At 42.5% G+C, this 27,359-nt stretch overlaps 1 long non-coding RNA gene across 1 annotated transcript in view; it reads right to left on the minus strand.

Moving 5' to 3' along the window:
* Window positions 1–6,083: 6,083 nt before the first annotated feature.
* The window catches only part of LOC144888323 (uncharacterized), a 93,083-nt gene continuing 71,807 nt past the window's right edge, over window positions 6,084–27,359 (minus strand). The window contains exon 3 of the long non-coding RNA XR_013620917.1: window positions 6,084–6,141. This is a non-coding gene — a long non-coding RNA (uncharacterized LOC144888323). The remainder of the gene's footprint in view (window positions 6,142–27,359) is intronic.

Below are 27,359 nucleotides of genomic sequence, written 5' to 3' on the forward strand. Positions count from 1 at the left end.
AATATCTCACGCTTTATATTTCACCTGTATGCAGCCTACAAGTTGGCAGGATGGCCTGGACTGGAGGTACGCACACTTGACTCTAAACTGTCCAGCCTGGGTTTGAATCCCGACCCAGCTATAACCTGTCATGTCGGTGTTTCACAGGCAGGGTGATTCATCAATGTGTGTACCGCTAAACTGGGCGCCCCGTTTGCGTCCCATTAGTTGTTGGATGTTAAGGATCTCACCGTGTCTTCCACAAAGAGAAGGCGAGCTATCGCCGGCACTCTGAACAAGTTGTGGCCTGGCATGCTCTTCTCCTCTGCCGTTATATACGTCCTCCTCGGCATCTTTTTCCAGAAGAGCCCTGTCTCGTCACAGTTGAAGATTTGCTGGGGGATGTATCCTTCGGCTTCTATCAGTTCGGCAAAAGTTACAATAAAATCTTCAGCTGCCTTCACATCCGAGCTTGCTGCCTCACCATGCCTGACGACGGAGTGAATGCCGGTCCTCTTCTTAAAATTATCAAACCATCCCCGACTGGCTTTGAATGACTCTTCCGATGCCTCGTCCGTTGATGTTCCCGCCGTCTGCTGCACCAAATCCCCGTAAATGTCTCGTGCCTTCTCACAGATGATGCTCTCTGTCACGGTATCTCCTGCGAGCTGCTTCTCCGTCAACCACACAAACAACAACTTCTCCATCTCTTCATGGACAGAGGTACGGAGCTTTGAAATAATCTTAACGCCCTTGGCTGGCGTTATAGCCTTTATCGACTCCTTCTGCTTCAAAATCGTACATATCGTAGAAGTACTACGATCGTACTGCCTCGCCAAGTCGACAACACGCATACCTCGCTCATGTTTTTCGACGATTACGTGTTTTATATCCAAGCTCGCTCGCTCGTAACTCAGATCTCGGCTCGCATCACAAAGCAAAAAATCGACCGAGCGACGGCTCGTATCTCGGAAAACTCGTAAGTTGGTGCACTCGTAAGTCAAGGTTTCACTGTATGTATGTATATATATATATATATATATATATATATATATATATATATATATATATATATATATATAATACATACAGACTTGGCATTTAATATGGAATATTTTTTTTGTGGGGGTGAACTTACTTTTCAAGATGACTTAGAACCAAAAGTTCATTGGAATTATGTTGAAATTATTCTAGATTTTGTTAACGTGACCTTTAAAAGAAACAAAAACCACATTTCACATTTCGAAGCAAATAAATTGATCCTTGAAAGTGATGTAAACTGATATCGAACTCAATTCACGGACAGTACTCTGTTAAACTTCTGTACGTTTTCCAGAAGTATCTCTTTATTTTGCACATTAGTCAAATAAATTTTCAACGAAAACAAAAGCTAAATTATGACTGGGATTACAGACAGTAACATTACAGTTCAGTACTTTGTGTAACCCCCACGAGCATTCAAGAGAGCACGTACACGTCGAGGCATGCTGTTCACGAGATTTGCCAAGATTTGGACAGGAATCGCTTGCCATGCAGTGACAATAGTCTGCTGCAATTCACGCACAGAGGTAGGCTGCTGGTCCAAGTTGTCGATTTGACGCGTTAATTCTGCCCACAAGTTCTCTATTGGATTCATATCCGGGGACATGGCAGGCCACTCCATATTCTCTACACCACGGCCAGCAAGAAAGTGTTGGATCATGCGAGCACGATGAGGCCGTGCATTGTCATCTTGGAAGACAAAGTTTCCTCGAAAGGCTGCACGAGCAAATGGAAGCAATGTTTCTTCCAGAATGACCCTGTACTTGAACTGGTTCAGGTTTCCATTCAGAACAACTACGTCAGTTTTGCCCCCTGCATGAAAAGCAGCCCAAACGGTCACCCCACCACCTCCAGCTTGGACTCTTGGCACTATACAATCTTCGTTGTGGGCTTCATGCACTTGTCTGCGCACTCGGACGCGGCCATCTTGACGATAGACCAGAAATCTAGACTCGTCAGTGAAGGTCACGTGATTCCAGTGTCCTGGCTGCCATTGACGGTGCTCTCTGGCCCACTGCAATCGGCGCTGGCTGTGTTGTCCGGTCAGGCGTGGCTTTCTCAGGGGACGCCTGGCACGATAGCCTGCTTGAACCAGTCGTTGGTTGACTCACCTTCTGGATACAGGCACATTTGTCAGTTGCTGCCACTCAGCCCTAAGCCGATTAGCTGACTTGGTACGGCCATTGCAGACTAACCGGTGCAGCTGGCGAGCATCTCTCCTTGTGGTTCTGCGTGGACGTCCTGGCCTCGGTATTGGAGTAGGGACACCCCTCTGAGCATTTCGTTTCAGCATCTTTGACACCTGACCTTGAGTGATGCCATACTGCCGAGCAATAGCACGCTGTTTCATGCCAGAATTTCGTAAAGCCACCACGCCATGACAAACAGCATTGTCAAGTTGACGGACCATCTCCAGAGGAAGTGGCAATAACTTTTGTAGACGTGCAGCAGTTGTTTTCCACTAATACAGAACGCAACAACCCTTATATACCCGATTGTGAAGCCAATCGTCAAATGTACCTGTCCTTACATTTTGTCACGCCACCTGTGATATAATCCTGTTATTGACTTCTTGCTGCGAAAGACAATCAGTGACATGGTTCTTTCAACAAAGACATCACCGAAGGGTAAAAGAAACTCACCAGATTGATATACTGAGTTCGGAAAGTAAACCCAAGTCAAGGAAAAAAAAAAAAATCCATATTAAATGCCAAGTCTGTATGTATGTGTGTGTGTGTGTGTGTGTGTGTGTGTGTGTGTGTGTGTGTGTGTGTGTGTGTGTGTGTATGTATGTATGTATGTATATATATATATATATATATATATATATATATATACACACATATATATGAGATATTCTGCTATTGGCCCTATCTCCCAATGGCAAAGAATCCCTTTTAAAATTCTAGTAACCGGATCCGAATCCTGATCTTCATCAAAATCTAATCATTTCGTCCTTGTCACATACGCTACATCTCTACCAAATTTCTTCCAAAGCCGTCCACAACTTTTCGAGATATTTTGTTCACAAACAAATAAACGGACAAAAAAGGACAGACAGACAGGGGTGAAAACATAACCTCCATCCACCTTTAGTGGCGGAGGTAACAAGTTAGATTAACAGAGAAAATTAGATGATTCTCAGTGATATAGGTATTCAAACCCTTTGCCTAATTAACCCTAAATCACCTCAGGAGTAAATTATTTGTTTGAAAGGTTACCAAATAAGTGTAATAGGTTTCACCTGTATGTAATCAGTGGCTGAACTTTAAAATTAAGCTCCCCCATTTATCGAAGGAGTTTTGAGGTGCAACTCACTTGGTCAACCAACAAGGCAAACATAAAGTGGTGGAGAAGCACCATTCAGGAGAATTACAGAGCACTGTTATGTAACATTTTACAGAGCACTGTTATGAAAAATCAGAGATGGGTACAGATCTTGTGGTTATCCGCCACAATTGAGAGAGGAGGCCACCCCACAATAAGCGGAAGAAACAGCTGTCGCTTGAAACTGCAAGACCATCTCTTCCCAGCTACCAGCACATGTGCACAGGCAATTTCAGTGGTATATCAAACACCTGTGTTGGCCTGCCGGCGATCATCTCACCTCGCCAACTCTATGGCTTTTTCGACACTTTGTGATTGGGAAAAATATATATATAATGCTCCTTTCAAATTCGACAATGATTTTCAGTGTTTTTTCAGAATTTTTTTTTTTTGTGTGTATGGTTCCCCTTTTACAATCCTGCGTGAACAAGCATGATCTCTACTACCCTCGTTAATCTCTCCCACCCACACCCACCCCAATCCCTCGTCCTTCCAAATTTCCAGTCTTACCTCCTGAGAGTTTCCTTTGGTATCGGTCTTGTCCACCCCATACATCCTCTCCTGCCCCTCATTTCTCTCCACATCCGTTGTTGTTCTCCAAGTCTGCCTCTATCTTGGCCTTCAACTCTGATGTTGGTGTTTCCCCCTCTCTCAACTGTTCCTTTTGTCCTGTCACGTCCTGATCAGCTCGGTGTAATAATACCAGCTCTTCCACGAGCCTCGACTGTGTATACAAGAAAAGCTTCTCTTGCAGTCTCTACCTTTTCAGATGTTCTCCTGAAGGTTTTCGACGAATGCATGCTTTGATTTGGTCTTTCATGCTTACAATGTTTACGTCCATATTGACAACTTAAGATGCCGTGGAACAACGATGCTTTTTTGTTAATTATGACTGCAATAAAGAGCACTCCCGAGAGGGAAAGCTGCACACACCGGGCACATCATCGATCGGCGAGTTACGTGAACTTGTAATCGCAGGTGTTTCAACACCGAGTTGACACCGACTCACATCCTTTTCCACACTATTGCTGAGGAAATTGACAGCATCAATAGGGCTGCTTTTCTAAAACTTGTTTCTAGTTGCTGAACTGAAGCATTTTATTTTTTTAAACAAGTGAAAGAAGACTGGTGACACGTATAGTCATTTAGTATGACCTCCGATAACAAAGGAACCGAGGCAAAAGGAAGGAGACAGGCTAGATTAGTGAGAGCTTATTGATCTGGGCCTTGAAATGCTCAAGGATGTACAGCAAATGGAATGTAAGAACAATGTTGTATACAAAGAGTGCATCAGATGGTTGGCAGCATACTTTAGATCAGGGGTCCCCAAACCCTTCAATTGGCCCTTTAGTTGGCCCAAACCAAGGGACTCAAACCAAACTTGAAAAATCCCCTTCAAAATCCCGGTTTTTGAAGGTAGGTTTTCTCTTCGAAAACGTTTTTCTTCGACAATTTTTATCGTAGGTGCAGGTACCAAGTAGGCACCGATACTATTTGGGTCGAGAGACGAATGTGTTTTCAAATTTTGGGTCGTCAACAAAAAAGTTTGGGAACCGCTGGCTTCGATGCATGCAGACTTTTAATTTTGAGCTGTCTAGCCTGGGTTCAAATCCCGACAGCTACCAACTGTCATCCTAGTGTTTTACCTGCAGTGCCGTCGTCAAAGAAGACGGGTGACACGCATTTGTTTTTGTTTGTTCTGGGTGCTGCTGAAAACTCCCCTACTCTTTGCAAAATACATCATTTACATCAATGCGTGTGCCATCCTTCGGAAGAAGCACCCTGCACCCTGTCAAGGAGCACCCTGAACAAGTTACACATTTCTGCTCAAATCGCCTTCAGTCGAACATCAGACATGGCCAGCCAGTTTGTGAGACTTCAGCCAAATGTTCATCCGCAGCTGATCAAACAAGAGGGCAGGAATAAATGGGGCCATTGAAGAAGTAGTAGTAGTAGTAGTAGTAGTACTGGTAGTGGTAGTGGTGGTGGTGATGGTGGTGGTGGTGGTGGTGGTAGGGGTATTTAGATCTTTAAGCTAAATAATAAACAAGAAAGAGCAATCAGTGACTTCAGACACTTGCCAGGACATGTTTTAGTGTTTTTTAAGGCTTTTGTGTTAAAACAAATAAGGCGGCTGAACCATGTGACTGATGACGTCATCATTATTTTTTTCTACACCAATTTATCCCGAGATGACGATCAACAAATTCATGTTGATCGGATGAAGTTATGTACTTGCCGAATTATGACATCATAATGGAGGAAGCTATGACATCATAATATATATTAATCCCCATGGAGAGTTCTTTGCAATGAGCCATGTCTCAATTTTTTCTACGCAGCGCTTTCAGAGATATAAAGGTGCAATGTTTTTCGTTTTATCACCAAGATGGTGCCTGTACCACGTGACCTATGACGTCATAATTATGAAAAATAATTATACAGGTGGAGGTGCACCTATGGTGAAAATTTCCTGTCAATCCGACCAACAGTTGCAGAGAAAATCATATTTATTCTGTGCGGACAAACAGACAGACCGACAGACAAACGGACTCAAATGCAATACACTCTCCTCTGGCGAGGGTAAATATGCTGACACAATATCTTAGACTAAGAATTTACGGACAAACTTATTAGAAGTGAACAACATTATGCTGCAGAGTACTCACAGCCCTTATAGATATCTGTGGGGATTTGAATGGTGGAACGGTTCTTGTCGACGTATGTGCCGAAGACGGGGTCCAGCTCGTACGTCCTCTCAACTTCGCTATCCTGAGGCATCTGCGTGGAGGTCTGGATGGGACACAGAAAAAAAAATCACTAATTTGTCTGCAAAAGCTAATGCTATATTATCTGAGAGACTTCTTGAAGATTCAAACACTCAATACCTGGCAAAATTTGGCTTGCTGAAAGTCATTCATAAAAAGGGGCATTTATAAAAACATCAAAACCTACTTCTCAGTGAATGAAATGATTCTGTAAGTTATTGGAGATAGAGATGATTCTCACTTGATAAATACTTGGCTCGAGATCGAGTTTTGTGGGAGATGACATCATAGGCAGCCAAAACTTATGGAGTTAAACAGAACACTATCATTTAATGTTTAAGCGTCTCCAGTACATACGCAATCTTCTATGATTCGAATAATGTTGCTGCTCTTCGTATGAGAGAAACGGACTGATTCGAAAAAGAGAGGCAATTGAGTTTGATTCAAAAACGACATGTACTCCCTGATTCGACAAAAGATCACCGTGTTCCTTCAAAAACACATACACAATTGGTTCACGAGTTATCAAGTGACCACTATATTCGTCATGGGTTGTGTGTCTGTCTGTGTGTCTGTCTGTCTGTCTGTCCACAGCATAACTACCCGATGATATTATCCGATCTTAATGAAACTTGGGTGGGAGGTTGATATCATGATCTAGTTGTGTCCTGCCTAGAGTGGGCGTATTGCGCCCATTGTGGGCGGAGCGACGCCCGAAAAAGATGTCTTTTTAGGGGGTAATCGAGTTCAAGCTACATCTTCTCGAGGGGTTTGGTGGAATCTGACAGGGGTTTCGGTATTTGGTTAGGCCAATGTCATGTGTCTAGCCGCACAGAGCTCGATTTGTCATTTTCGCCCCAAGGTCAAGGTCAAGGTCACAAGGTCATGGAATTTATAAAAGTCGATTTTTGATGGTTTTATTACATTGTTCGCTTCCTGATAGGGTGAATGGTCGTACATGATCTTATATTATCACATTCATCATGAAATACAAGTTTTCCAACAAATTTCAGAATCTTCGACCTTTGAACGTCACAAAGGTCAAATTTTCAAAGTTGTAGGAATCGAACCGAATTTTCGGTGTTGTGCAGCTAACTAACCTCATAACTGATTATGGTCCCGATTTGATGCATCAATCGTCGATGATCGTGACGATCGACTTGATAGTCCGTCCTTTGTCATTGAATACCGCTCGCTCGTGAACAATCGTCATCTCCTGACTTGTCACAACTTTACTTTTGGAACAAACGCCTCACCCAAATTACTCTATTATGGGTACAGGATTCCTCCAATTACTCTATTATGGGTACAGGATTCCTCCAATTACTCTATTATGGGTACAGGATTCCTCCGATTACTCTATTATGGGTACAGGATTCCTCCGATTACTCTATTATGGGTACAGAATTCCTCCAGTTACTATATTATGGGTACAGGATTCCTCCGATTACTCTATTATGGGTACAGAATTCCTCCAGTTACTATATTATGGGGACAGGATTCCTCCGATTACTCTATTATGAGTACAGAATTCCTCCAATTACTACATTATGGGAACAGGATTCCTCCAATTACTCTATTATGAGTACAGAATTCCTCCAATTACTACATTACTAGGGCATGCCCGTACTATATATATATCTAAAATTATATCCCCCCCCTCTATTTACATGAAATGGTTTGGTCCAAAGCGAACGGCTTGCGAGTACGGTGACAATCCCCCCCCTCTATTTACATGGAATGGTTTGGTCCAAAGCGAACGGCTTGCGAGTACGGTGACAATCCCCCCCCCCCTCTATTTACATGAAATGGTTTGGTCCAAAGCGAACGGCTTGCGGAGTTTGGTAAAGAAATCGCCATAGCGTGCACAAACGCGCAGGAAAGCGAAAGAATCGCAAATTAGTTTTAATTAGTTTTAAAACATAGTTTAACGCCAACATAGTTTGCCAACGTGAAATAAATGAATACGCTCTCAAATGTGCCGTCCGAGGCAGAGTCTGTTCGCCACGTTCGGCACACGTGATAACTCGCTGCTCTCTGATTGGTTGAATCGTTTTTTGGACATAGCTCGGTAACTACTTGTCCGATTAATATGAAACCTTGAAAAGGCACATCCTCGGGTCCCCAGCAATATACCTGGCAAGTTTCAAGTATATCGGACCCGTGGTTGTCGAGAAACAGCGGTCACAGACAAACACACAGACATACACACATACACACACACACACACACACACACAGAGATTACTGGAATTATAGATAGATGGGTACAGGATTCCTCCGATTACTCTATTATGGGTACAGAATTCCTCCAGTTACTATATTATGGGGACTCGATTCCTCCGATTACTCTATTATGAGTACAGAATTCCTCCAGTTACGATATTATGGGTACAGGATTCCTCCGATTACTCTATTATGGGTACAGAATTCCTCCAGTTACTATATTATGGGGACAGGATTCCTCCGATTACTCTATTATGAGTACAGAATTCCTCCAGTTACTACATTATGGGTACAGGATTCCTCCAATTACTCTATTATGGGTACAGAATTCCTCCAGTTACTATATTATGGGTACAGGATTCCTCCGATTACTTTATTATGGGTACAGAATTCCTCCAGTTACTATATTATGGGGACAGGATTCCTCCGATTACTCTATTATGAGTACAGAATTCCTCCAATTACTACATTATGGGTACAGGATTCCTCCAATTACTCTATTATGAGTACAGAATTCCTCCAATTACTATATTATGAGTGCAGGATTCCTCCAATTACTATATTATGGGTACAGGATTCCTCCGATTACTCTATTATGGGTACAGGATTCCTGAAATTACTTTATTATGGATGCAGGATTCCTCAGATTACTCTATTATGGATGCAGGATTCCTCCAATTACTCTATTATGGGTACAGGATTCCTCCAATTACTCTTATGGGTGCAGGATCCCTCCAATTACTCTATTATGGGTGCAGGATTCCTCCAATTACTCTATTATGGGTGCAGGATTCCTCCAATTACTCTTATGGGTGCAGGATTCCTCCAATTACTCTATTATGGGTGCAGGATTCCTCCAATTACTCTATTATGGGTACAGGATTCCTCCGATTACTCTATGGGTACAGGATTCCTCCGATTACTCTATTATGGGTACAGAATTCCTCCAGTTACTATATTATGGGTACAGGATTCCTCAGATTACTCTATTATGGGTACAGAATTCCTCCAGTTACTATATTATGGGTACAGGATTCCTCAGATTACTCTATTATGGGTACAGAATTCCTCCAGTTACTATATTATGGGGACAGGATTCCTCTGATTACTCTATTATGAGTACAGAATTCCTCCAATTACTCTATTATGGGTACAGGATTCCTCCAATTACTCTATTATGAGTACAGAATTCCTCCAATTACTATATTATGAGTGCAGGATTCCTCCAATTACTCTATTATGGGTACAGGATTCCTCCAATTACTCTTATGGGTGCAGGATTCCTCCAATTACTCTTATGGATGCAGGATTCCTCCAATTACTCTATTATGGGTACAGGATTCCTGAAATTACTTTATTATGGGTACAGGATTCCTCCAATTACTCTTATGGATGCAGGATTCCTCCAATTACTCTATTATGGGTACAGGATTCCTGAAATTACTTTATTATGGATGCAGTATTCCTCCGATTACTCTATTATGGGTACAGGATTCCTCCAATTACTCTATTATGGGTACAGGATTCCTGAAATTACTTTATTATGGGTACAGGATTCCTCCAATTACTCTATTATGGGTACAGGATTCCTGAAATTACTTTATTATGGATGCAGTATTCCTCCGATTACTCTATTATGGGTACAGGATTCCTCCGACTAAATTTTACTAGATCGGTGCGTAATGGCCGAGTGGAACAAAATCACTTGGTTTTCTTTGGAAGTCACATGTTACAATAACTAGTGGTTACTTCGATTCATGTTGAAGGATACTTTTTATGTACCTGGATTTTCGATGACATAACCTCGATGATATAACCTATTGGAGGAAGGTTGTGTTTTCACCTGTCTGTCTGTCTGCTGTGAACAGTATATCTCAAAAAATGATGGACGGATTCGGACAAAATATGGTGGACAGGTTGTGTGTGTGACACGGACGAAATGATTACATTTTGGTGAAGATCAGGATCCGGATAATAGAATTTTTAATTTTTGAAGTGATTCTCACCATTGAGAGATCGTGCTATAAACGTTTCATAGCAGGATATTTCAAAAAGTTGTACATCAGGTAAGCAGATCCGGCCTATCAGGTGGACACAAAACAAACTGTTTAGCCTGGTGGAGGTATGCGCTCTACCAAGCACCATTCTAGTTGGTAACTGTACATGCATGATGGACTATCTGCTTCTGGTAGAAACTTGTACGTATTTGAAACTGCTGAAGTTTGGTATTTAACCTTTTTCCATTGAAAAGAAATTTGAATATTCTTTCATATTGTGTGTGCAAAATTATACCAGACTCGGTGGTGTAGTAGTTAGCCAAGGCGGTGCAGTGCAGTGGTTCTTAATCTTTTTCTCACCACGGCCAGGCAAACGTCACGATAAATGACCCGCCAATTGGGAACCAGGTAATTAATTGTCTTTACTGTGTATACGTCAGCACGCATACATCTCTATTAACTTTTTACAGTAATAGTTTGGCTCTTTATAAGTACTGAATGTATCATGAACAACAGTCAAGGAATATATTATCACTAGTTGAGCCCACAATTAACAAGTTAATAATAAAATTTATGCTAAATTAAAAAAACAATGTGGGGATATCAAACTACAGTCCAAAAAAGGTCCTAAACAAGATAGGGATGATGTTGGTTTAGAGAGTAGCTGACAGTATTGCCATCACATAACAATCCCAACATCACTGCCTCATTTACACTTCATCAGTTATTGCTTCAAGCTTCTACAAACACTCCACTGGTTAAAAAAGTACTTGATTACTCTTGTAGTGTTGCCACATACTGAGATTCTACAAATTAGTAGCCCAAGTACAATGTTATAATATCAGTACATGATCATCAACTTCTTACAAACTGCATGGACATCTCCAATAACAGCATTCTATAATTATCTCCATTTGTGATTGGTCACAAATGTTGATAAAAGTTGATAAAAGTTGAGTTGATAAAAGTTGAGTTGATAAAAGTTGATAAAAAGTTGTTGATAGTTAAAAGCTAAGTTGATAAAAAAGAAAAGTAGGAAAGACAACTGAAGTTACAAGAAGTCCCTGAAATTATATAGCAGCTTCTTATACTAATGCAGAAATGAAATATAGGAGATTCTAATATTTCTAGCTCGGCCTAGCCCGAGACAATAGTCTGGAGGCGGTGATGTAGGAATTGTTATGTGATGGCAAATACTGTTAGCTACTCTCCAAACCAACATCATCCCTATCTTGTTTAGGACCTTTTTTAGACTGTAGTTTGTCATCCCTACATTGCCTTTTTAATTTAGCATAATTTTTTTTATTCACTTGTTTCTGTAATTTTTTACAATGTGGAATAACACAATGGTACGGTACTCAGAGGATACCCAATCTTGGAGCAAAAGTGCCAAGATATCACAGTCAGCAATGTCAAACACTGCATGTGCTCCTATATTGTCTTACGTAACCCTGACTGTATCTTGCAGCTCTGTCTTATTGCTCGTTTCTCAAAGAGTAATGTCTTCATCCAACCTCAGGCCAAACAATGACCTGCACATAGATGACCTGCACTTAGAAATGCCCAAAACAACTGGTGTGGTTACCCTCTGATCAATAGGGTGGGGACAGAGGAAAAGGGCGGAGCCTCTCGAGAGGTATTTATGCACTGCGGGAAGTGAAAGACACTCTCATGGTTTTTACTGTTTTGTTTACTTGAAGTGTGAATAAAACGTATTATACACTCAAACTGCAAATGTCCTCGATAAACTACTATGAGAGTACAACAACAACAGGCATTTTAAGGCCATTTTCCCTGCAAGAGCGGGGGTTAGCCTTGCGGGCACCATGACAATCTTCTCCATTTTGCCCTATTTTCTGCATCTCCCCTTGTTAACCCCCTTGCCCGCATTTCTTCTTCCACCATCTTTAGCCAAGTCTTTCTCGGTCTTCCCCGTCCTCTACTTCCTTCTACATTCATTTCCATCACCCTTCTTAAACAGTCACTTTCATCCTTCCTCAACACATGACCAAACCATCTCAACCTTTTTCTCTTCACAGCATCCATCACAGGCTGTATTCCCATCATCTTTCGCAATTCATCATTTGTCTTCCTCTCTCTCTCAACGATACTCCGCACATCCACCGAACCATTTGCATTTCCACCCTTTCCAGCCTTCGTTGCTGCTCTACGTTCATTACCCATGACTCGCTCCCATAAATCATAACACTTCTCACACATGTAGCATACACCTTTCCCTTCAGCTTCAACGACACTCCCCTCCTCGTCAGAACACCACTCAGTTCCCAAAACTTCTTCCATGCACATCTCACTCCAGCAACCGTTGCTGAGTCTGATCCACCTTCTCCATTCAGCATGTCTCCTAGGTAACAAAATGTTTTCACACCTTCCAGCTTCACGCCGTCTCCAAGATCCACCTCAACATTTCCTCCATCTGCAGCTCCCTCTGTGCACACCTTACACTTGAATGTAGCTGCCACACTGGTTAATGACCCTCTCAAACCACTACATTTTTGATGAACCCACTCAGCGCACATTGTACATTGAATGGAGTTCACTCCGACACCCTTCCTGCACACAGCACACGGCCACTTCCCAGTTCTTTCCACCTCACCACATGCTTTACCACTTGCCATAACCTTCGTTTTTCCGATATTCACCTTCAGACCTTTTTATCTCCATACATTCCTTGCACTTGTTCATCTGCTCCTTCAGTCCATCCATACTTTCCGCAATCAACACCACATCATCTGCATACAACAACTCCCACGGGAAACCCTCCTTTACATTCCGAGCCAGCACCTCCATCACAGCTACAAATAGTAGTGGACTTAGTACCGACCCCCAATGCACTCCCACCTTCACCTCAAAGTCACCACTATTCCCGTCCTTCGTCCTTACAGCTGTGCGCACCCTCCGTACATTGCCATCACCACTCTGATCAACCATTCATCCACTCCTAACTTCCTCAATACCCATGTCACTACTTCGCGTGGAACCCTATCGAATGCTTTCTCCAGATCAACAAACCCAAGAAACAACTTCTTACTCTTCTCCATGTACTTCTCCTGCAACTGCCTTACAATAAAAAGCGTATCTGTCGTTCCTCTTCCTGGCATAAATCCAAACTGCATTTTGTCGATCTTCACTTTCTTCCTTATCCTCCTCTCCAACACCCTTTCCAATACCTTCATTCCATGCTCCAATAACTTTATCGCTCGATACGAGCCACAGTCCAGAGGGTCACCTTTCCCCTCGTATTGAGGGACGAGGGTACTCAGTTCCCAATCCACTGGAATGCGGCCTTCTTTCACCACCAGATTACAGATCTCTGTCATTCTCTTCACTTCCCAACTTCCCACTGCCTTCAACATATCTCCCACAACTCCCGTCGGCCCTCCTGCTTTTCTACTCTTCATTGCTTTTATCGCTTCCTCAACTTCCTTCTCAGTTATCTTCTCTGCCGGTCCTAAAACAGGGTTACTCTCGATCTTTCCATCCCATTCATTCTCTGCATTCAACAGCATTTCCATTTATCTCTTCCATCTTCCTTTAATTCCATCTGGATCCACAACGATTTGCCCTACTTCATCCTTCAAGCAACTCATCCCCATCACATCACACCTCTCTTTCGCTATCTGCTTTGCAGTCCTGAATACCGCTCTCTGACGCCTCTTCCGAATCCAAGCGTTCTCCGAACATTTTCCTCCATGCCACCTGCGCCTTTGCTACCTCTTTCTTTGCAGCCTTCTTGGCTGCCTTATAACTTTCATGCTCTGCCTTTTTTGCCCCCGTACCATTCGCCTTCTGCCACTCCTTTAACTTCTTCCTCTTCTCGTCAATCCTCTTTCCAACTTCATCATCCCACCACCATGTTTCCGAGTGCCTTGGTGGTCCTTTAGTCCATCCACACACCTCACCAACGGCTCCCAACAGACTATCTTTCATTGACATCCAACCACGTTCAAGCTCACCCACATCATCCTCTACCCTACTCAGTCTCTCTTTTAATGCCTCCTTCACTGTCACCACTTTCAATCTCCACACCTTCATTCTCGGTTGGTGCTTCACCCGCCGAGCTCTCCTCGCACCTTTCATCCTTATGTCGCAGACAACCAAGTGGTGCTGTGAAACAGCCTCCTCCCCCGGGATCACCTTTGTGTCCCGGAGGTGCCCCGTCTCGCCTACGCACCATCAGGTAGTCAACGGTTGTTGTCGACCCACCTGACGTGTATGTAACAAGCTTCTTATCCTCTTTCTGGAACTGAGTATTACAAATCAACAAATTAGCTACATCAGCAAACTCCAAAATCCTTTCACCTTCTCCATTTCTTACACCATATCCGTAACCCCCATGAACTCCCCCAAAACCATCCATACTCCTTTCCACATGTCAATTTAGGTCTCCTCCCACCACAACAACTTCATCTTTCACGTTTTCCATCAGCTTCTCTATCGCACACCAGAACTTGTCCCTCTCTTCATCGCTCCGACCGACCTGCGGAGCATATCCCGAGATGACGTTCACCAAGAGCTTTCCAATCATCATTTTCACCATCATCAACCTTTCACTCACTCTAGTCACACTCACCACACTGTCTAAAAACTCCTCAGAAAACAGGACACCAACACCATGCACACCTTCCGGGCACCCTTGCCACAAAAACTTGTATTTCTGTCCCTGCCTATGGAGTACTATGAAGAGTACGAAGAACTTTATCAAGACAAGATATAAGTACTTATCTGTAGTATCCAAATCTTGATTCTGAGAAATCAGAAGACCTCGGTAATACTTGAGTAGATTCTCCCCCGACAAAAATACATCACTATAAATCATCAGAAAGATGTTAGTCAAACACTGTACACGTGACATGTTTTATTATCTGCGCATACATCGCAAGGTCCAGGGTTGATCAAGTAGGCGTGGGGAAGGGCGTGGCCTTGTCAAACTACGATGGCATTGGTTGAGTACGAGAGATCACGCTCTCAGAGAGTATGTGTAAATATTTAACTGTAGAAATGAACTGGAGAAACAGATTATAGCAAAGGATGCGGCACAAAGTAAAACTCCAGTCATTGCCATTGAGAGAGGGCTAGCTCAGAAATACACACCGTCTGAATGATTATTATAATATTTGAGTAGATGATGTTCTACGACTGATTTACAAATGTTGTAGTACAAACTTCATAGACTTGCTCACCAGTGGTGTACTTAGGGTGTCTGGCATAATTATATATCTATATTATAATAGCCGTAGATGATTCTGTCTGTCTGTCTGTCTATCTGTTGGGTGTCTGTCCGGGGTGTGGCTTACTCGGTTTGCAGAGTAGCTCCACCCATAGCTCCACCCATTCTGGGAGTGGCTATAAACAAATATCCACCATTTTATTAACTCGCATAGCTTTGAGTCCTGTTTTGTAGGCCCGTGGTGTCTTGCTCTCCCCCAGTTTTATTTCAAATCAAATTCGATAAATCATTTCATTTTTCACAGTCGCTAACATAGTTTTAGACTCGGTTGAAAAAAAACGGGAAGAAAATCCGATGAAAGTTGCCGTTTATAGAACGAAATGAATTCTCAAAGGCCTGTAACTTCAAGGCCATTGAGTCTCTCTCACGCCTTTATCTCCAATCTAACTCACCATATGATTTCATTTTTATCGATGGTTTTACTTTTAGACTCGGTGTCAGCAATAATTGAGAACAATCCACACACGCGGGAAAATGCAGAGATATATTTTTTAAAATCGCGTCATGGTGTATCATACACCGCCCAACATGACACCGCCGGCAATGTGTCGATATATATTAAAAATTCGCTTTTGCTTTTCCGTTATGATATATTACTATTTCGTTTGATGATAGTCGTCACAAAAACGTCAACAATGATGCCGACATATATTTCTTCGTTTTTATTTCATTCAACATATTAGCCGGAAGTAAAATATGTTTCAGGAAATTACCGAGAGATATTTCTTCGTTTTTTTTATTAGTTATGTGCGCATACACTTTAAATAGGTTTATTTGAAATCTTTAATTTTCCACAAACATTCCACACACGCGGGAAAATGCAGAGATATATTTTTTAAAATCGCGTCATGGTGTATCATACACCGCCCAACATGACACCGACGGCAATGTGTCGATATCTATTTTAAATTCGATATATCATTTCATTTTTCACAGTCGCTAACATAGTTTTAGACTCGGTTGAAAAAAAACGAGAAGAAAATCCGATGAAAGTTGCCGTTTATAGAACGAAATGAATTCTCAAATGCCTGTAACTTCAAGGCCATTGAGTCTCTCTCACGCCTTTATCTCCAATCTAACTCACCATATGATTTCATTTTTATCGATGGTTTTAGAGTCGGTGTCAGCAATAATTGAGAACATTCCACACACGCGGGAAAATGCAGATATATTTTTTAAAATCGCGTCATGGTGTATCATACACCGCCTAACATGACACCGACGGCAACGTGTCGATACATATTAAAAATTCGATATATCATTTCATTTTTCACAGTCGCTAACATAGTTTTCGACTCGGTTGAAAAAAAACGGGAAGGAAATCCAATGAAAGTTGCCGTTTATAGAACGAAATGAATTCTCAAACGCCTGTAACTTCAACTTCAAGGCCATTGAGTCTCTCTCACGCCTTTATCTCCAATCTAACTCACCATATGATTTCATTTTTATCGATGGTTTTGGACTCGGTGTCAGCAATAATTGAGAACATTCCACACACGCGGGAAAATGCAGAGATATATTTTTAAAAATCGCGTCATGGTGTATCATACACCGCCCAACATGACACCGACGGCAACGTGTCGATATATATTAAAAATTCGCTTTTGCTTTTCCGTTAAGATATATTACTTTTTCGTTTGATGACAGTCGTCACAAAAACGTCAACAATGATGCCGACATATATTTCTTCGTTTTTATTTAATTCAACATTATTAGCCGGAAGTAAAATATGTTTCAGGAAATTACCGAGAGATATTTCTTCGTTTTTTAAAATTAGTTATGTGCGAATACACTTTAAATAGGTTTATTTGAAATCTTTAATTTTCCACAATATAATTTACTTGCCATTTATCATTTGATGATTACGAGACAAATTCCTCTTGAGGATCGTGACAATTCATGCGCTGCGTGGAAACTTCTATTTCCAAAATGAATGAGACGATCGATGAAGAACGCAGACTTGAACAGGATGCAGCAAGAAAACGAATGAGACGGGCGAACGAGTCCATCGACGAACGTCAATGCAAACTTGCGGGGTCACCCGTGGGAATCCCACGGGCATGGATGTGTGTGACATTTCGACATATTGAGTTAGATGCTGCACATTCATTTTTACAAAATGGTTACTGGCAAGTCATCAGATCCAGAAATGGTGTAAAAACCACCGTTTAGAGGCCATTTTTCCCCGCAAAGCGGGGGTTGGCCTTTTCGGGGACCGTGGTAGTTGTTGTTTTTTTGTCCCCTTTTTGAAGCAATGTTTTACGGCCGGATGCCCTTCCTGACGCCAACCCTTTTTGCCGCCTTCAACGACAAACAGGGAATTACCAGTGAACTGGTACTCAATTAGCCGACCTCGGAAGGATGACAGGCTGAGTCAACCCCCCTGGCATTAATTCGGCGATCGACCGAGATTCGAACCCAGGATCCTAAGCCGGCACCCTAGCCGCTAGCCCAACACCAGAAATGGTGTCATGAACACAATTTATTTACGCACAAGCACAAAAGCAAGACGGGCCGATTTCCGATTCCGACGGGCCGACGGGCGAGACGGGCCGATTTCCGATTCCGACGGGCCGATTTGGAGCAAGAAAAAGAACGAGACGGGAGAAAAAGGAGAGAAACGAGACGGGGAAAGCCGATTGGAGAGGCGAGTGAGGCGCGATTGGAGAGGAGTGTGAGGCGCGATTGGAGAGGAGTGTGAGGCACGATTGGAGAGGAGTGTGAGGCGTGATTGGAGAGGAGTGTGAGGCACGATTGGAGAGGAGTGATTGGAGGGGAGTGTGAGGCACGATTGGAGAGGAGTGTGAGGCACGATTGGAGAGGGGTGTGAGGCGCGATTGGAGAGGAGTGTGAGGCGCGATTGGAGAGGAGTGTGAGGCGCGATTGGAGAGGCGTGTGAAGGATTGCAGAGGAGAGGAGTGTGAGGGATTGGAGAGGTGAGGGATTGGAAAGGAGAGGGATGTGAGGGTTTGGAGAGGAGAGGAGTGCTAGGTGGAGAGAGGAGAGTGTCAGGTGGAGACAGGAGAGTGTCAGGTGGAGACAGGAGAGTGTCAGGTGGAGAGGAGTGAGGGGTCACATATTATGTGAAATAACTAAATTCACACCATTTCTGGATCTGATGACTTGCCAGTAACCATTTTGTAAAAATGAATGTGCAGCATATAACTCAATATGTCGAAATGTCACACACATCCATGCCCGTGGGATTCCCACGGGTGACCCCGCTAGTACATATATATTTTAAACATAATTTTTCCCCCTCCACCCCCTGCTTCCACGTTCCTCTTCCAAATCCCCAACCCCAGTAGCCATATGTAATAGGGCATAGCCATAAGGAAACGAGGATCTTTATATTTAAATACCAATTAATTGACCATTGACCCCTCCAGTCGATGCAGTATGCCAAAACAAAGATGAAAGGAGCACTTAATGTCAGTTAAAATATTTATTAAATTAGGGGGCCCGTTGGTCCATTGGACCAAATTTTAATTGGGTACTTTTGGATCTTTGGGGCCTTTTGGATCTTCGGGGACTTTTGGGTCATCAGGGTCATCTGGGTCTTTTTGGTCTTCGGGGACTTTTGGGTCATCAAGGACTTTTTGGGTCCTTGGGGACTGTGGGGTCTTTTGGGTCCTCCAGGACTTTTGGGTGATTTGGGTCCTCGAGGACTTTTCGGTCATCTGGGTCATCAAGGACTTTTGGGCCATTTGGGTGTTTTGGGTCCTCAGGGGGTCTTTTGGGTCCTTGGGCTCTTTTGAGTCTCAAGTGTTAAAGGGTCTTCCAAGGTCTATGGGGTCTCAGCAGACTAAAGTGTTAAAAATAAAAGGTACATTTGAATAGCACGTACTTAATTAATGGACGTCAAAACGTATACCTCACACCCCTGCTAATTCACCCCTGATCTACTTTTTTGAAATACCCCGACTTCTTTCCTGGAAGTCCTAGCAGTGTTCATGTGTTTCCTACCTCTCCCACCCCGCCCCTCCTCCCATTCCTCCTCCCCTGAGTGAATGAATGAATGATCGTTTTTTTAAGGCCATTTTTCCCCGCTAGAGCGGGGGTTAGCCTTGCGGGCCCCATGACAATCATGGTTCCCTGTTTTAAGGCAATGTTTTTATGGCCGGATGCCCTTCCTGACGCCAACCCTTGGTCGCCTCTTACGATGCGCAGGGATACGGTGTACCTATTCTAAATCGGGGTACACACCAGGATCATTCACCCCAGCAAGCTGGTACTCAATTTGCCGACCTCGGAAGGATGACAGGCTGAGTCAACCCCCTGGCGTTAATTCAGCGATCGACCGGGATTCGAACCCAGGATCCTAGGATCCCAAGCCAGCACCCTAACCGCTAAGCCAACACCTCCCCTGAGTGTTTGTACTATTTTCGGTTTTTGAATAATTAGCGCATTTGAGAGGTCACGTGACTCCTTATTTGCCGAACTTACCGATCATGGTAGCATTGTAATTAAGAGTTGTTCCTCACATATAACATGTCGATAATATCGTAAGAAATGAAATATATCTCACCTGTGATTGAAAATTTCTGTAATCGTGACCAGAAACCATTTGAAAATCAAAAAAATAATGGTTGCCAAGGTTATCCGCGGATCCACCCACGATGTCTCACGCTGGCGGAACCTCTTAGTTAAATGAGATATTCGAAATCTATTTTGTTGTTAGACAATTGTAACGCATTCTCTAAACAACTATATAGGTTTTACGGATCAACATCGCTTGTTTTAAACTTTAGGATGTATATTTTGAGTGTATATTTGGAGGGTGTATATTTACTAAAGTTAGCTCAGAGGTAACCTTTTTTTCTTTAAACTGTTTTTCACACTTGAGAGTGATGGTGTTAGATGAGCAGTAAAATTACCTTTAAAACTATGTATATAGGTTGTGTTTGTACTATTTTTGGCTTTTGAATAATTAGCGCATTTGAGAGGTCACGTGACTCCTTCTTTGCCGAATTTACCGATCATGGTAACGTCTTAATTAAGAGTTGTTTCACACATATGATAACATATTTGATGATCGGAACACCATCAAACTAATTATATAAATAAAATTGGGGTAAATTTGGGAAATCCGATAAAAATTGGGCTTTTTATAAAGATTCGTATATGTGGATCGACACTCGGAGATCATGGTGACAGGTGGCGACTCGGATGGTTTTAATTTATGAATTGTGAGAAAATAACTGTTTTAAAACCCCTATTTAGGTGCAGGGTGGTAAAATATGTTATCCTATAAAGTTTCGTGCCGATTAACCTTGGGAGTTCAGAGGAGTAGGTTCACAAATGAACAAACAAACAAACAAACGGACATTTCGATTTTATATGTATATTGTATATATAATATACACTGCACAATATATGTATATATGTATATGTATATATAAAATTGTCTTTTTTTCGGCATTACTCCATGGACTGGTATCTCGCCTACTGCTCTGTACACTGACGGTTAAGAATCTCTAGTGTAGTGGTTAGAATGTTCGCTCCAAGTCTAGGAGGTTGGTGGTTCAAACCCCAACCAAATCATACTGAAGACTTTAAAAATGGTACATGTTGTTTCTGTGCCTGACATTCAGCATTTAAAATGGATAGAGCATGGACAAACAACCATTACTTGGAAGGAGGGAAAGAGGGAAGGGCGTAGGGGCATTTACTCCTCAAATGTCCAGCTGACTGCGGAGAGAAAAGTGACCGAACAAAGATGGCGTCGCTGGTACACAAAGCACCCTGGGAAGTTACATCACTTCATCCGACGTCAGCTGCTGTGTTTGTTTGAAGTCAAATTCGGTGTTGCCTCATTAACTTGTCTAAATGTGTGCGCATGACTTGCTTTCAGCTCCTCCATGAATCTTAGAACCTGGAGAAAATAAAAAAGGGGAAATGTTTACATTCTTCCCCCTTCCCTACATTCTATGTCCTCCAAACATTACACGTTCCTCCACATCCGATCTGCAACGAGCTTATCCTTTCACTGTTCCGTTATCATCTCCTCCTTTCCTTTCGTCAATTTAATTTCTCTCGGTCGAGCTATAAACACCAAATCGAAATACGCAATATGTAGTTGTCCCCGTTTGTCTCCCCAAATGAGCAGCAAGGTGCTCGGACTGTCTCCCCAGTTGCCCCCAAAATGAAATTAAGGTTCCCCACAGACAAACATGCAAGACAATTTCAAAACATTTTGAGAGACGCACAATCATTGCGAGTCATTCGATATAATACTCGTAATTCACTTTACGACACTGCACAGCCATTGGCGAAACGTTATTGTCGGAGAGGATAATAAAGGTAATGCTAACACCGATGTCAGATAAATTACATTGCAGAAAGTGCCTCCTGTGCTGCTTCTCCTCTTCACGTCGAGCTCTATCGAATTAGCCTTTAGCACCGCACAATTCCTTACATCTATTGACATTACTCAGAGCTCTGCGTCCCATTTCATTAATGACTATTGGCATTTTGTTAGCAATTGTCTTGCCTAATACAGGACAAGAAGATCTTGTGCTCGTCGGTGAAAGTTGCACATTGTGTGCCTGAAATGATTGGACTTGTGAAAGGCCTCGTGCCAGCTAAACTGATGGCATATCTTCTCGGTGCAAGGGAAAATGCTTTTAAGCTTGTGCTTGTAGGCCATTATTTGTTTTGCATTGACAAAACCTATTAGGGGAGAGAAGAATGTGATGAATTTAATGATATTACTACTTAAAAAAAAAAATTACGACAATTAAGAAATATTTGGAGCTTGTGTAAGAGTATTCCTGGTATATTAAATGTTTTTTTTGTTTTTTTTTGTTTGGTTTTGATATTTGGAGAATACACATTCATCCTCAGTAAAGGTTGCCATTAAATGACATTTAAGAAAAGCCCGAAGGAATTATTTTATGATCCTGCATCAAATAAATTGCACGAGTCCACAGGTTTATCCAGGATGTTCCCAAAATTGCTCGATTATCTGTAGTCAGGATGATTGCAGAATGGGTCAATAAATCATTGCTGAAATGTTGCGATTTTTATTATTTTCACAGATTGTTAACTGATGACCGAGTAACTGGGCAAGCTCGTGCTTGTTGGTTGTTGAGGGTTTGCTTGGCAGAAATGGATGAAATGTTCACTTTGCTGGCTCTCCAGAATCGATAAGAACCAGCAAGCTGTCCCTGACTGTGCAAAATCAGCAGCAGACTCCATCTTCTCATTCACGATCACAGTTTCTGGGCATTTCATTGATAAATATTATTAATTTCGTATACAGCCTGTGGCTGCATCATTGCTGGGAGCACGGCTGTGTCGCTAATGCAGTGATCCCTGTTTGGAGTAAGCTGGTACACATTTTTGCCAACCTCGGGAAGGAGGACAGGCTGAGTCAACCCACCTGGTCTTATTTAAAAGAACAACAGGGACTCAAACTCAAGACCGACCCTAAGATTTAAGGCCAGCCATCTTAACCGTTAAGCCAACACCAGGCTAGAGAAATAGCAATTCCTGCTTCCTACATCTTTGAAGTTCCATCCTAGTTTGACAGATTTTTCCAGTTGAACCGTCTTTATTTTTTTTACATTCTTTGTCTTGTATTTCAAGGTGGTTGTTCACCTTAGTGAGAGCTCACTTTCGTCCTCTTTTGAGAATGTTTTTTGGTATGTCCATAGTTGGATGTTTTGTTCTTCTTTTCCTCTTTTTTATTTTGTTCAAGTTGTTTTGCTTTAACTTTATCTCGCTTTCCTGTAGCCTTTCACCTTGAGTGGATTTATGCCTTATTTCGGGCAATTTCCATACAAAAATAAAATTAGAATAAAACTAGAGCAATGCGACAGTGTCGCCAATATGCCTCCACGTAGTCCCACAACAGGTAGATGCCCTCATTCACTGTGCTAAAAATAAAGAAGTTTGATTTAAATCCCTTCAGCTGTTTTCAAGTATCATATTTTCACCAGCCATGACAGGTTTTACATCGATCGGTGAAGCGGTTTCAGAGAAGGGATTTTTTTGTAAATATCGGCTTTCAAGATAATATGGCTGCCATACTACGTGACATATGACCTTTAAAATGTACACTCTGCATATGTATGGGTAGGGAATCACGTTTGTGAAATTTCGTGTTGATTGGATAAGGTTCGTTTTTCTATCCAAGATGGCTGCCAAACCACATGACCTACGACATCATCATTTTCAAACTATATGCAACAGTGGAGTTAGATGATATTTGTAAAATTTCGCATCGATAGGGTAAGTGGTTTCAGAGATATAACTATTTAATATTTTCCTTCAATCCAATATGGCTGCCACACCATGTGACCAATGATGTTTTCGTGATCATATTTTAATCATCATGCCTTGTCAATGACACACATAAAGCTTCAAGTCAATCGATTTGGTGGTTTGGGAGAAGAGGTTTTTTTAGGGTTTCAGGTTAAATCCAATATGGCTGCCAAATCATGTGACCTATGATGTCATAAATGTAATATTTCAATACAAATGGGTCATAGATCATGTGCATGCAATTTCAGATTTTTAGGATAAGGAATTCGATTAAAACATTTTTGGTTGGTATACCACTTCACTTGGGGAGTACTTGACAATGTGCCAAGTATCAAATTTTTCCATTCAGCGGTTTCCGAGAAATATTGTTTTCATCATTTGCATTGAATCCAAGATGGCTGCCATACCACGTGACCTATGACGTCAAAATGATCATAAAAAACATTCTGCCTTGGTGTCACTCCTACCCTGAAAGTTTCGTCTCAATTCGACATGTGGTTGCTGAGAAAAACTAGGTTTAGCTGTACGGACGGACGGAGGACGGAAAGACAACCCGAAAACATAATGCCTGCGGCCACTTTCGGGGGCGGAGGCATAAAAACTAGAGAGTTCATATAACACATTATCCCATGCAGGCTTGAGGAAAAAGGACATTGGGCGGGGACTAAAAGCAGAAAATTTGATTGGTCGAGATGATGTAAATGCCATAATATTTTGGCCATGTCCTGCTAAACTAAAGGTTTTTTTTAATGTCAAAAAGGCGATTTATGTTCTACAATGTTGATAATTCAATTGAAATAAAATATGGTCTAGATTTCAAAGGCTGTATAATTTTTTTTCAGAAGTTTACCGCCGTTGATGCAGCGTCTTTTACATCACCTTATGGATCACGTTACATTAGTTATTCGGGCCTGTTCTTTGCTTCCTCTATGACGTCCTTAAAAGCAGTAAGTTTCCTGATTGGAATGATTTTCAATTTTGTTTGACTGTCAGACAGGCTCGCAGCCTAAAAAAAAAAAAAAAAAGGTTCGTTTTCTGATTCGTGTTCAAAATAGAACATTCAATTGAAATTAAGTTGTTCTAAATCATAAACTCACGTCTGTGGACAGACAGTGAGTGAACTAATTGCTTAACCCCACTTTTCGCTTCAGGCATGAGGGGTAAAAACCGTTGTATTTATGCATTTATTTATTTATTTTCAACAGCATCTATGGTTCAATTTGGTTCATTGTTGTCCATAGAGGTTGTTCATATGTTGTACATAGAGGTGGTTCATATGTTGTACATAGAGGTTGTTCATATGTTGTACATAGAGGTTGTTCATATGTTGTACATAGAGGTTGTTCATATGTTGTACATAGAGGTTGTTCATATGTTGTACATAGAGGTTGTTCATATGTTGTTCATATGTTGTACATAGAGGTTGTTCATATGTTGTTCATATGTTGTACATAGAGGTTGTTCATATGTTGTACATGGAGGTTGTTCATATGTTGTACATAGAGGTTGTTCATATGTTGTACATAGAGGTTGTTCATATGTTGTTCATATGTTGTACATAGAGGTTGTTCATATGTTGTACATAGAGGTTGTTCATATGTTGTACATAGAGGTGGTTCATATGTTGTACATAGAGGTTGTTCATATGTTGTACATAGAGGTGGTTCATATGTTGTACATAGAGATTGTTCATATGTTGTACATAGAGGTTGTTCATATGTTGTACATAGAGGTGGTTCATATGTTGTACATAGAGGTTGTTCATATGTTGTACATAGAGGTTGTTCATATTGTTGCGGATATGGGATTTGCATCCATCCATATCCGCTTGTAAATATTCCCCTATTTCCTCAATACTTCCCAACTATCCCCAATCCCCCATTCCCTAGTCCCATTTTCTGTAAACAACACTCTGTAGACCCCACCTCCCCCTATTTCCCCCATTAAATGTCGCATCCAGGTCCACCGCATCTCACGTAGACAACTATAGGACATCTTGCTAGTTATTCTTAGTCTATGTCAGTTAAGGACTCGTTTCCATTAATTCTGACTCTTCGTTGCACCAGAATGTGATTGTATGGCACCGTTAGGAAGTTTAGGACCTCCCAATACCTCGCCGCAGCTCTTCCTCACGGTTCAGAAACAACAACAACAACAACAGCACGGCGGCGGCGTGCACAGGGAGTGCGCGTCCTCACCCCGGCTTGGTTGGTAGGGGGTGTTGGGAGGGCATGAGGCCTTCCCAGCGAGCCGCCATCGAACATGTGCTCGACGGGGTTACCACGTAGGGGCTCGCTGTCAGCTCCTCGTCAAGGGCGGAGCCCGGTAACCCCCGCACCCAATGGGAGCGGCGGACCGGTCCCATCTGGGGCGGAGCCAACCAGCCGAGGGCGTGTGACTCCCCGCTGAGCATGCGCAGGAAGAGGGAGGTGACGTCAGATGCGCGCTGAGCTTGGAGAAAGAAAGACGCCACCTCCGAGCGCTGTGAGGCCTCCCTGCATCTTTTGGACCGTGCTTGATCCTGTCCCCGAGCCAAGGTGCACCTTGTGCTATCAACCGACCTGTCCTTCCCTGCCATCAATCCCTGTGTAAGTCAGCCTTGTTCCGTTTGTCTGTGGTCTGTCTGGGCTAGATAAGATTGTATCTAAGTGCCTATCTCTTCTGTGTCTTTTACCTCACTCTACCTTGTAATCTACCCCTTTTCTCCACCACTAATTATATCCTCCTCCGGAGGTCTTGAGAACTGTACCCCTTGCGTCGTTTCATTTATCCCAGTCGTTGTGTCCTTTCCAATCATTGATTTAGCGTAGCGCGATTTGGCCAACGTCTGGGCGAATCGGGTGAGTTGGGGAAGAATCGGGGGAACTGTTAGGTCGCGGTGGACCATCCGCTCGGCCCATCATAACATCTAAACCGCGATCCGTAACAATTGGTGTCGAGGAGTGAGATACGAGGCCCGAAGCGCGCTTAACGCGCTCAAAATTACAAGCAGTTGGAAATTGTTTTGTTTTACAAAAAACCCGAATTTTGAAAGTCGCGCTATGGCAGATCAAGACGGCTGGGTTCCGGTCGAGGAGAGTGAGGCAGGGTCGATCCAGGACCAAATTGAGGGACATGAGGAGAGCGAAGCAGTGAGGGCGGCAGGTTCGCAAAATGGCGTCCTCGCGCACGAGGTTACGGGCGCGCAAAATGGCGCCTCGCAGATGGCTACGGCGACCGCGCCCGCGACCGTAGCAGCGCCGCTGGTAGATTTGAACCTTTTTTTAATACAAATGAAGGCCCTTATGGCCCAGAATAGCGAACGGTTAGAACAAAGGATGGGGTCCAATAGCGAGAAATTGAGGGAGGACATGGGGGCCAATAGCCAACGGTTAGAACAAAGGATGGGGTCCAATAGCGAGAAATTGAGGGAGGACATGGGGGCCCAGATCGGAGGGTTAGGGAGTAGAATAGAGGGATTAGGAAACAAATTTGAGGGATTAGACAATAGATTAGGGGAAATACA

Source organism: Myxine glutinosa, chromosome 11, assembly GCF_964187855.1.
Source record: "Myxine glutinosa chromosome 11, kmMyxGlut1.1, whole genome shotgun sequence".
NCBI lineage: Eukaryota > Metazoa > Chordata > Myxini > Myxiniformes > Myxinidae > Myxine > Myxine glutinosa.